Here is a 12,612-nt window from a genome sequence, read left to right as displayed (position 1 = left end):
AAAGGGCCTCGACCGAGCTTGGCGCGCTTGTCAAGACAAGCTACTTGACCTCTCGGGTCCTCTAGCCAAGATTTTAGAGATGGCTTACGTGGCCAAAGAGTCGCAGTCCCCTATTGATCCTGACATCTTGGCAGGATGGGCTCAACGTGCCATTTGCCACTTGGGTAATGCCAATGTGGCTTTGTCAACAGAGAGGAGGCGTTCTATCCTCATGCGAGTTGACCCTCAACTTACGGAACTCGCCACCTCAGAAGCGGGTCCGGTGGCCCAGGGGCTTCTGTTCGGGGCTCCTTTCATCAAGGATTTGGCCAAGTTTGCTGCGACTTTTAACACCATGGACAAGGCGCAGCTGTTGCTCAAAAAGGTTTTCAGAGAGACTCTTTTTCGGAGGGCCGGACGTCTGCGGGGGCGTTCGTCTGGCCGCCCCTTCTACCAAGGCCCTCGTCGCGAGGCACTCTTCAGAGGGAGCGGTTTCTACAGGGAGCAGCAAGCAAGCTCTACCTTCTACCCCACGCGTCCCAGTGGAGGTAGAGGTCGCTACCGCAAATCCCTATCCAGAGCTCAGCAAGGAGACGCCCAGGATCACGCCACTTCAGGTGAGAATAATACATCCTTCCGAGGTGGTTCTTGGGGGCAGAGTTCAAGCTTGTTTGACAGAATGGCAAAAGTTATCCAGAGATCCATGGCTGTTACAGACTGTTCAAGGGTTCAGATTGGAGTTTTACCAGACCCCTGTTCAGGGAAGCCCCCCTCCTCTTCCCTGTTTTTCCCGTCACGATATCGACATCATAGACTCTGAGGTACAAGCTCTCCTCAACAAAGGTGCTACTTGCAGAGCGGTTCCTCATCCCGGGGGTTTCCTGAGCCCCATTTTCCTGGTAGACAAGAAAGGGGGAGGTTCGCGCTTAGTCCTAAACCTCAAGGAATTCAACGCATGGCTGGTTTACAGACATTTCAAGATGGAGGGAATCCATCTTCTCAGGGACATTCTGCAGGAAGCGGATTGGTTAGTGCGTCTAGACTTAAAGGAAGCCTACCTAAGTATCCCTATTTTCCCACCTCATCAGCGTTTCCTTCAGTTTCTGTGGCAAGAACAGTGCTTCGAGTTTCAGGTTCTCCCCTTTGGGCTTTCCTCCGCTCCTTGGTGCTTCACCAAGGTTATGAGGCTTTTAGTGGAATCCCTTCGGGCAAGAGGTGTGCGTCTGATAGTCTACCTCGACGACCTGATAATTATGGCGCAAGATCCCCTTCTCCTGCAGGTCCACTTATCTTGGACGATCCAGTTACTCCAGGATATGGGTTTCATAATCAACCAACCCAAGTCTTGTCTCCATCCATCCCAGCAGATCGAGTTTCTCGGATTCAGGATAGACTCGGTGACAGCTCAGTTATTCCTCCCTCCGCTGAAGGTGCGCAATATCAAGAAGGAGTTGCGCCTACTTCTATCTAGACAGAAGGTGTCTTTGAGGAACTTAGCCAGGATGGTGGGTCTTTTATCATCCTCGATCCAGGCTATTTTCCCGGGTCCCCTGCATTACAGAGCTCTTCAACCGCTCAAGATCTCTCATCTACAGAAGGGCTTGTCTTACACAGACTTAGTTCCTCTGAATCCAGAGGCCCGCTCGGAGATAACCTGGTGGTTAGAGCACATGGAGGCCTGGAATGGTCGAGCCATCTTCGGTTCTGCCCCAGATGTCATTCTGGAATCGGATGCCAGCAGATGGGGATGGGGAGCCCGGTGCGGAGATGTGACTACCGGGGGCCGTTGGTCGGAGGAGGAACTCCACCTCCACATCAACTGCCTTGAGCTTCTTGCCGGATCCTTTGCAATGCGGAGTGTCTCTCCTCTGAAAGCGGATTGTTGCATTCTCTTGAGGATGGACAACATCTCCGCGGTCCGGTATGTGAACAAGCTGGGGGGTACCAGATCTCCGACCTTAGCTCGCATTGCCAGGGATTTCTGGCAATATTGCCTTCAGCATCGCATCTCAGTGATTGCGGAGTACCTTCCAGGGACTCGTAACACAGTGGCCGATTGGAATTCCAGATTCCTCCGGGATTCCAGCGACTGGATGCTACTTCCCAAGGTGTTTGCCTCTCTCAACCACAGATGGGGCCCTTTCTCGATAGATCTCTTTGCCTCGAGATTGAATCGTCAGCTGCCTCTATTCTTCAGTTGGAGACCAGATCCGGAGGCGGTGGCCACCGATGCCTTTCTCCAGGACTGGTCTCCCCATCGAGCGTATGCATTCCCTCCGTTCAGCATGATTCCTCGAGTCATTGCCCAAGTGCGTTGTCTGAGAACGGAGATTGTGTTGATCGCCCCTCTTTGGAGGGCTCAGGCTTGGTTTCCTTTAGCGCTCGACCTTCTGTGCGATTTCCCTCTCCTAATCCCTCCTCTTCAGGACCTTCTCCGGGACCCTCTGGGGTCTCCGCACCCCTTGATAGTTCAGGGCAAGCTTCGACTGGTAGCTTGGAAAATCTCAGGCATCATTGGTTCCTGCCAGGCATTTCAGAACAAGCTTCTAAATTCATCCTCCAGGCCTGGTCCCCCGGTACTCTCAAGCGATATGCTTCGGCTTGGAAACGATGGAGTCATTGGTGTGAGGAACGGAGTTCCGATCCCTTTAATGCTGATGTCAGTTTAGTGGTCAATTTTCTGGCTTCACTGGCGGCTTCAGGCCTAGCTTTCAGGTCTATCAATAATTATCGATCTGCCATTTCCGCCGGTCACTCTCCAGTTCAAGGCAAACCGATAGGTGAGCACAACATTGTCTGCAAACTAATGAGGGGTATTCGTCTGTCGAATCTTCCGCGTCCCAAGTATGCCTCTTTGTGGGACGTCAATGTGGTTCTCACGTTCATTTCGTCCTGGCCAGATAACGAATTACTTTCTCGTAAACAACTCTCGGCCAAATTGACCTTATTGTTATGCCTCATTTCATGTAAGAGAGTATCGGATGTGCGCTCCCTTGATTTGCAAGGCAGGATTTTTTCCCCTTCGGGGGTATCTTTCTCGATCTCCAAACGTACAAAGACGGGTACCAGATCAGCTTCGTATCCAGCTTTCCCTCATAACCCCAAATTGTGCGTGGTACAATGTTTGAAGGCCTATGAAGCGGCTACAGAAAAATTCCGTACAGACCCTAGGGGTCAATTGTTGATTGATATTCAAAAACCTTTTAAACCAGTATCGTCTGCTACTCTAGCCAGATGGATCAGGTGGCTTCTTTCTGAAGCAGGGATTAATGTCTCCATGTTTGGAGCTCATTCAATCCGTGGAGCTATGGCTTCAAAATCCTTTAGTTTAGGCATGAGGTTGGAGGATATTATGAGGGCGGCAGACTGGTCGTCTGAATCTACTTTTAAGACCTTCTATCATAAGCCCATTGTGGACATTGCATCGATTGTGGTGGATCAGCTTTGAACTAGCATAATCTGAGCCTCCGGTCCTGACATAGAATGAAATTTTTTCAAGTTTAAGCGTTAAGAATTTTCAATTCTATTAAGGACACGGAGGCGAGGATTATCCCTCCCGAGTGACAATAAGACCTCTGCTTACGAGTTAAGTATTCTCTTTTCAGTTGATGTCTCATTGTTTGCCCACCCTGTGATTTTATCAATGCATGTAATTTTGAAAACAATGTTTCTATGACACATACTATTATTGGTTTTATCTGTTTTTCCTCCTAGGTGTGGATCAGAGTTGAGATTATTCGTTCCAAGGATGTACAGATCAGGATGGTTGCATCCGTTTCAGTTCCGGGGATCCTATGTTTGGATGTTGGATCGTGTTTTGTCCGATTTGATGACGTTGCAATTATTGACTCTTACTGACTGAATTCTCGCAAAGAAAGAGGAAGTGTCATAGCCTCTTGGTGTTTTATACTCTGTTCTCTATGGTTATTGTGTATTCTTGACTTATGGGATATGTAGTTTTGTGATATTGTCTTCTCTCATTGGCTGCTGTGGAAATAAAGCATAGAAAGAGAAGCATAATCCTCGCCTCCGTGTCCTTAATAGAATTGAAAATTCTTAACGCGTAAGCATGAAAAATTTTCATTCTCGGACAACTTGATTGGACTTTTTTACTTTGGGTACACTGCTATATTCATGAATTTGTGTTATCTGCATAGCAGAGGTATCCAGAAGTGGTAGATACTGATAGAGTGTGCACCACTCATAATTTTAGGGATGGGGGAGGGCTGGAAGCTGTTCTGCCTCACGCTTTTTGTAGTTACTCTGGAATGTCTGGGCAAATCACTAAATCCCCCTATGCCTAAAAAAAAAAAAAAAAAGAAGAAAGGTGTCCTTGTGTAATGTAACTGGTGCTCATGTAAAGCACTCTAATACCTTTGGGCTGAGTTTGCACTATATAAAACTACAAAAACAAAAATAAATAAACAAAAAATAAATTCGTTTTCAGAACATTTTGCTCTTTTAGCCATTGCATTCAGGATCACAGTTCCTTTCATTTTATTTATGCTGGTCAAACGCTTGGCATGATTTGGGGCATTTCATATTTTGCATCTATGCTTGCCACCAGTTGTTTTTTTTTTAAGGCGTGGCCAGGATTTTAACGTCTTAAGGAGTACAATTATTAATAAAACTATCAAAAGCTTGTATTTTTTTCACCTTTTCAGTACATACTTATATAGTAAAATATAGAAAGAAAGCAATTTAAAGTGCGTTTCTTGAATAGGAAACAAATAGATTCTCAATCATTTAATCTCCAAGTGCCTAAAAATACAAACATGAATGTGTCCTTGTGTAATGTAACCGTTTCTCTTGTAAAGCGTCCTATGGCATCGAGTCGAGTTCGCGCTATATAAAAATGCAAAAACAAGTTCCGCAAAATGGCGCCGGGCTCAGTCGCAATCTGCTTTCAGAGTTCGCGCTCCAGTTCTTTTTACCCCGTAGCAAAGCCTCGGAGAGCACTATAGTGGAATATGAACCACGGGCTATTCCCTGACTAATGATATCAGTTTTTCCGGGGCGGTTACTTGAATTTTCTAACCAATAGAAATCTTTATTGGGCGGTACTGACACCCGAAAGGTGCCTGTCAGTATAATCAATTTGGCACTCACGAACAGTTTTTGAGATACTTTAGAGACGCGGGAATTTTAAGACACTGCCGAGAAACGTGAAGTAAGTCCATAGTTTGGGATCTCTCAAATGACTGGCCGGCGTTAGAATACGATCTTGATTACCGCGATTATTGCACTGTATCGCGTGTTTAGAATTTTAACGATGACCCGCACGCTGTTAGTTAAGGGACCTTCTGCTCTGTGACATTTCTATCTGGTGTTGTGTGTCGTTCTTTTATTTCTATCTCCTATCATTCCCTTACGTGGTTCGACCTCTCTTACTTTCGTCTTATAAAACATTTTTCCTTTTAGACATTCGTCAGTCCTTTCAGGGTCCATTGGTTATGTTATTCCTTACAGTCCTAAACGGTTATTTTGTTTCGTGCTTAATTTACTCATATCGTAAGTTATTTTGTGTCAATCTGATCGTTTTAGATGACTGTCCTTCTAATATAGCATTTTCATGTTTGTGTTTCTTCACATGACCCTTTTCATTATATTGGTTTATTTCTTTCGTCCATCTTGTTGCTTTTTTCTTTCCTACCATTTTTTTGTGTTTCCTCTTATTGGTTTCTTCTTTACTTCTTTTTGTGTCGCCTCTTATATTTTACTGACACTTTGTTTTGTCCTTGCTCTTCTCTTTCGATGGCCATATTTCTTTTATTCGTTAGTGTAGTTCGCCTAATTCTATGTCAGTACCGGAGGCTCAGATTATGCCTCGTTTTCTATGCTTTAACTTCTTTGCTGCCAGGCCTTTACCCCTCAGGTGCCAGGACTTTTTTTTGGCTAATGGGGCAGTTCGCGCTTAGGCCCTCATAACTTTTTGTCCTCATAAGCTACCACGCCAAATCTGCGCCCTTTTCATCCAACGTTCTAGGGATTCTAGAGGTACCCAGACTTTGTGGGGTCCCTTGAAGGAGACCGAGAAATTAGCCAAAATACAGTGAAAATTGTATTTTATTAAAAAAAAAAAAAAAAAAAGATCTAAAATCACCAGCTTTCAGGAACAGGTAGGCTTGCATCATAAAAGCCAATTTTCCAACAAATTTTGGCATTTTACTGGGACAGACCCTATTTTAACTATTTTTTTGTGCTTTTAGCCTCCTTCCAGTTAGTGACAGAAATGGGTGTGAAACCAATGCTGGATCCCAGAAATCTAAACATTTCTGAAAAGTAGACAAAATTCTGAATTCAGCAAGGGGTAATTTGTTTAGATCCTACAAGGTTTTCCTACAGAAAATAACAGCTGAAATAAAAAAAAAAAAAAATTAAATTGAGGTGAAAAAAAACCCAGCCATTTTTCTCAACATTTTACTCTGTAACTTTTTCCTGCAATGTCAGATTTTTTTAAAGCAATATACCATTACGTCTGCTGGACTCCTCTGGTTGTGGGGATATGTAGGGCTTGTAGGTTCATCAAGAACCCTAGGTACCCAGAACCAATTAATGAGCTGCATCTTGCAATAGGTTTTCATTCTATACCGGGTATACAGCAATTTATTTGCTGAAATAGAGTGAAAAATAGGTATCAAGAAAACCTTTGTATTTCCATAATGGGCACAATATAAGGTGTTGAGAAGCAGTGGTTATTTGCACATCTCTGAACTCCGGGGTGCCCATACTAGCATGTGAATTACTGGGCATTTCTCAAATAGACTTCTTTTTTACACAATGTCTTCCATTTGTAAGGAAAAAATGTAGAGAAAGACAAGGGGCAATTAACAATTGTTTTGCTATTCTGTGTTCCCCCAAGTCTCCCGATTAAAAATGGTACCTCACTAGCGTGGGTAGGCCTAATGCTCACATCAGGAAACACAACATGGACACATCACATTTTTACACTGAAATCTTACGTGTTTTTTCAAAGTGCCTAGCTGTAGATTTTGGCCTCTAACTCAGCCGGCAGCTAGAGAAAACTACCAAACCTGTGCATTTTTTAAAATTAGACACCTAGGGGAATCCGAGATGGGGTGACTTATGGGGCTCTCACCAGGCTCTATTACCCAGAATCCTTTGCAAAGCTCAAAATTTGGCAAAAAAAACCTTTTTCCTCACATTTTGGTGACAAAGTTCTGGAATCTCAGAGGAGCCACACATTTCCTTCCACCCAGCATTCCACCAAGTCTCCCGATCAAAATGGTACCTCACTTGTGTGGGTAGGCCTAGCGCCCGCAACAGGAAATGCCCCAAAACACAACACAGACACATCGCATTTTCCCAAAGAAAACAGAGCAGTGTTTTTGGAAAGTGCCTAGCTGTGGATTTTGGCCTCTAGCTCAGCCGGCACCTAAGGAAACCTACCAAACCTACAAATTTTTGAAAACTAGACACCTAGGGGAATCCAAGATGGGGTGATTTGTGGGGCTCTCACTAGGTTATGTTACCCAGAATCCTTTGCAAACCTCAAAATTTAGCTATAAAAAACACTTTTTCCTCACGTTTCGGTGATAGAAAGTTCTGGAATCTGAGAGGAGCCACAAATTTCCTTTTACTCAGCGTTCCCCCAAGTCTCTCGATACAAATGGTACCTAACTTGTGTGGGTAGGCCTAGTGGCCGTGAAAAGAAATACCCCAAAACTCTATCTGGACACATCACATTTTCCCAAAGAAAACAGAGCTTTTTTTTTTTTAAAGTGCCTAGCTGTGCATTTTGGCCTCTAGCTCAGCCGGCATCCAAGGAAACCTACCAAACCTGCACATTTTTGAAAACTAGACTCCTAGGTGAATCCAAGATGGGGTGACATGTGGGGCTCTCACCAGGTTCTGTTACCCAGAATCCTTTGCAAACCTCAAAATTTGGCTAAAAAACACTTTTTTCCTCACATTTCGGTGACACAAAGTCCTGGCATCTGAGAGGAGCCACAAATTTCCTTCCACCCGCATTCTCCCAAGTCTCCCGATTAAAAATGGTGCCTCACTTGTGTGGGTAGGCCTAGCGCCCGCGAAAGGAAATGCCCCAAAACACTATATGACACATCAAAATTATCAAGTACAAAACTACCTGTTTTTGCACGGGGGGCACCTGTGTTTTTGGTTCTGGGCTCAGCAGCCATATAGGGAAACCTACTAAACCCAGACATTTCTGAAAACTAGACACCCGAGGGAGTGCAGGGAGGTGTGCACTCAATGTTTTCCTACCCAGAATCCTCAGCAAACCTCAAATTTAGCTAAAAAATAATTTTTTCCCCCACATTTCTGTGTGGGATCACCGCACCAGGACAAATTTCATACCACCCAATGTTCCCCTTAGTCTCCCGGTAAAAATGATACCTCACTTGTGTAGGTGGGCCAAGTGCTTGTGACAGGGAAGAAGCAAAAACATGTCAAAATTGAGGGGGAACCAAAGCGGGTCCACAAGGGCAGTTTGAGAAAAAAAAAAATTCTAGGCTGACAAGTGGGGCAGAATTGTTATCGGTATAGATGAGACAATGCTGGGTGGTAGGAATTTCATGGATTTCTGCAGATTCCTGAAGGTTCCATCACAAAAATGTGTGAAAAATGTGTGATTTCCTGCAAAGTTGGAGGTTTGCAGGGCATTGTGGGTAAGAAAATGGTGTGGGGTGCATGCGATGCACACCACCCTGGAATCACCCAGATGTTTGGTTTTCAGATGTTTCTAGGTCTTGTGGATTTTTCTACATGGCAGCGTCCCAAAGTCCAAAAACTGCAGCCCTCCCCATTCAAAGTGGGACGATTCTGAGAGTTATCCAAGCTCCCATTGCCCAAATGTAAAACCAAGACCCAAAATAATCAAATGTCCTCTTGCTTGCCGTGGAATAAGATGTTTTAGTGTGCGGGGGAGAGCTGAAAGACTGTTACCCCCTTCAGTTGGGGTGGGCGCATACCCGGGCCCACACTGGTTGGTAGCCACCACCCCACTATTTATTTTTTTAATTCCCTGGCATGTAGTATACTTTCGGCCCCTCTCCCCGGGGTGTGGATCCAGGGTAATTGCCCCATATGCCCACCAGTAGGCACAAAAACTTTGGCCCCATTTATTCAGGGTGGGGGTATGGCCATAAATATACAACAAAACCCCTTGGTATCTAGTGGTTTCTGCCCCATTTGGGGGCACATCGGTCTAATAAAAATAGGCCGATCTGAAATGGCCTAAAAGTAAATTTGCCCCAAAGGGAGCGACCCTTGCCTAAGGGGTCGCTCCCCACAAACATAAAAAAAAGAAAAGATTCCTGATGTCTAGCGGTTTCTGCCCCCTGGGGGCAGTTCGGCCTAATTATAATAGGCTGATATGCCCCTGGGGGGGGGCAGAAATTGTCTAAAAATAAATTGACCCTTTGGGGAGCGGCCCTTGCCCAAGGGGCTGCTCCGCTTATGAAATACACAAAAACAAAACAAATTCCCTGGTGTCTAGTGGTTCCTGCCTCCCTTTGGGGCAGATTGGCCTAATAAAAATAGACGGATCTGCCCCAGAAATGGTCTAAAAGTAAATTTGCTCCCAAGGGAACAACCCTTGCCTAAGTGGTCTCTCCCCACATACATAAAACAAAAAAGAAATATGATCCCTGGTGTCTAGCTGTTTCTGCCCCCCTGGGGGCAGATCAGCCTAATTATAATAGGCCAATCTGCCCCCAGGGGTGCAGAAATGGCCTAAAAATAAATTACTCCCCTGGGGGGTGGCCCTTGCCCAAGGGGCCGCTCCCCTTCTTCAATTAGAAAAAAAAAAAAAAAAAATCCCTGGTGTCTAGTGGCTTTTCTGCTGCCCGATCGCATTGCGATCGGGCCGCAGTAATGCAGAGAGAGACATGAAAGGAGAGTAAAGGTTTTTCCTCTCATTTCATGCCTCTCCATCCCCCTCCTCGTAATCGGAGGAGAAATGCTTTTGCATTTCTCCTCCGGTCTCTTCCAGCGCGGTGGGGGCAGCCTCTGATGGGGGCAGCCTCTGATGAGGTCAGCGTGCGATTGCACGCTGATGTCATCAGACGCCACAGGAGGATCTGGGGGGGCGGCGGTGGAAGGGGAAGCGTTTCCTCTTCCATCACTGCCCAGGGGAGGGGGGTGTCAGGCCCCGGGGGGAGCACTAGCGCTTCTCCTATGGGCCCCTAGGTGGACGTAACAGTTACATCCTGGGCACCCAAGCGGTGCTGCCCAGGACATAACCGTTACTTCCAGGGCACACAAGGGGTTAATATTGACAGCAGCCAATTAGTACAAAAGTTAGAAAAACACTACATATCCCATGAACATGTTAATATCACATGACCAACCATAGAGCCCAGCTCTGTATAACTTGTGAGCGACATAATGCTTCCTTTTTCTTTGCTGCTCCGCAGCCAGTTAAGTAACATATCTTCATTCATGATTTATTATAATGTGTACATGCTTGCTTTGTGATACCTCTTTGATCGCTTAACTAACTACGATCTTGCCCATATTCTAGCTCGCCGCATCTTCTCACCCCTCCCAATGGCGCCGCACAGTGGAGTCAGTGGTAGCCTAGTGGTACGGTGCCAGACTTCCACCATAAAGGTTAGGTATTCTAGTCTGGTTTGATTTCCCTGCTATATTTCTCTTTAAAGTGTGTCTGTAGCGACTGCATCTCCTCGCCGTATCAGTAGTGTGTCAGCCTCCCCCTGAGGCACCTAGCGGGACCCGGGGGTACGAAGCCGCACACTGCGCGGTTGCTCTGTCCTCTTTTGTTTTTTTTCTGTTGTTGGGGCATCGCTCGCAGGCGCCTTATACCGGCTTCACATCTGGTTTTTCTTAGTGCAGAACACGTTTGAGACGCCTGCTTCGTCTCTGCCCCAAGCCGCTCTCCCCATCTTTGTCATGTTGGAACTACTTTTCTGGGCTGTAATAAAATCTACAAGGCTTTTGCCTTTCTTGTGGGCAGATCTCCCTCTACGTTTTACTGACTCTGACTTCAACCAGGCCTTTTGGTTGAATTTTGTTGCCTGCCCTGGAGGATTTCTTGTTGTAGTTCCTTCCTCTTCCTTTGGAAGTGTTCCTCTGCTCACTGCAATTTTATCTCCATCTGATATTTCCAGATTTGGTACCATTTCCTCATCATCAGCTGAATCAGAAAGAGTCCGGGGAAAATACTATGACGACTTTGTGGGGTCATTTGAACAAGACTTGGTGTATGCACTAGATGCTGCGGTTCTCCATACTATAAATGTTGCCTTGGCCAAGGTGATTCAGCTAATTAAACAACACCTGTTTGGTTTTGCCAAACAGGGCTGGATTACTGACTCAACGTCTCACAGCGAGGAATCTTCTGTCCCTCAAGACACTTTGGATTCTAAGACTGATATCAATCCTCATGTGACTGATTGTGAAAAATTAGTGTGATCCCTTGCTAAAGAACACAACTATACCGCACCTACTAACCCCTAAACAAGTGCTCAAGGAGATTCTGATTCTTCTTCCTCCTACCAGGAACCAGCTCACAGTGATGATTTGGTTCCTCACAAGCGGCAGAATAAATCTCATCATACTCATGTGGCCCCCACCACCCTCCTAAAGTCCTCACTTTTGATCCTGAGGATATTATTCATCCCTGTGGATCCCTCCGACTGAGGTGACAGAATATCTTCAAGCCCACATACAACAGGGCTTCGAAAAAGATGTTAGATCTTGGTTACGGTCTGAATGACCCAGACTGGATTTCTCAACTAAGGTCACGGAGATCCTTGAGATTGACCCTACCCTGGTCACCTACCTTAAACATTTTTCCAAAGATCCTAAGACGGGCATCAATCTAGCTTGCTGCGGGTGCCAGGATAAGCTATTGGATGTTTCTGATCCTCTCACTAAATTTCTGGAGCTGGGCTTCCATGCCAAGGATTCTGGAGCCCCTATCGATCCTGACATTGTAGTGAGCTGGGCCCAACAAGCTTTGTGTTTCCTGGGAAACGCTTACTGTGCTATTTCCAGTGAAAGACAACACTCTATCCTCATTAAGATGGACCCTAAGCTGACCTATCTTGTCACTTCAGAGTCGGGTCCCTCAGCTCAAGGTCTTCTGTTAAATTTTTCTTTCCTTGAGAAACTGTCCAAATTCGCTTCAACGTACGCTCCATCAAGAAGGTACTTTGCCCCCTTTTTGGTAGGGCTGGTCGCTTTCGAGGGAGAGCCTTAGGCTGCAGCTTTCACCAAGGCCCTCCAAGAGTCTACTATCAACAGTATAGGGGAGGTTACTTGGATTCCTTCTCCTCCTACAGCTTCGATCCCTCGCCAGCCAAGGCGAGTTGTACAGTTTCTGGAGAGGAAAACCTAGAGGCTTCCAAACTTCCTATCAGGACTCCAGTACTACAGGTGAGCCTAATTCCTAACTAAGAGTGATTTTGGGGATGGCGGAACTGGATTGTTTTTTCCCACCTGGCAGGCAATTAATCAGGACCCCTGGGGTTTGGAATCCATTCAGGGTTACAAGTTGGAGTTCTACGATTCTCTGGTTCAGGGGGTTCCTCCACCAGAGATGTATTTTTCCCTACGAGATCAGGAATTCATCTCCTCCGAGGTGTCTGATCTCCTGGTCAAAGGTGCCGTAGAGGAAACTCTTCC

At 45.8% G+C, this 12,612-nt stretch overlaps 1 protein-coding gene across 2 annotated transcripts in view; it reads left to right on the top strand.

The window, feature by feature from the left end:
* The first annotated feature begins 5,049 nt into the window (after positions 1 to 5,049).
* The window catches only part of ZRANB3 (zinc finger RANBP2-type containing 3), a 744,981-nt gene continuing 737,418 nt past the window's right edge, over positions 5,050 to 12,612 (top strand). For both annotated transcript variants that reach the window (XM_069225060.1, XM_069225059.1), the window contains exon 1: positions 5,050 to 5,149. The gene's annotated coding sequence lies outside the window, so the exon portion shown is untranslated. The remainder of the gene's footprint in view (positions 5,150 to 12,612) is intronic.

Source organism: Pleurodeles waltl, chromosome 3_1 (genome assembly GCF_031143425.1).
Source record: "Pleurodeles waltl isolate 20211129_DDA chromosome 3_1, aPleWal1.hap1.20221129, whole genome shotgun sequence".
NCBI classification, from domain to species: domain Eukaryota; kingdom Metazoa; phylum Chordata; class Amphibia; order Caudata; family Salamandridae; genus Pleurodeles; species Pleurodeles waltl.
Note: the sequence above shows the minus strand (reverse complement) of the source record. Positions and strands in the feature narration are given on the sequence as shown.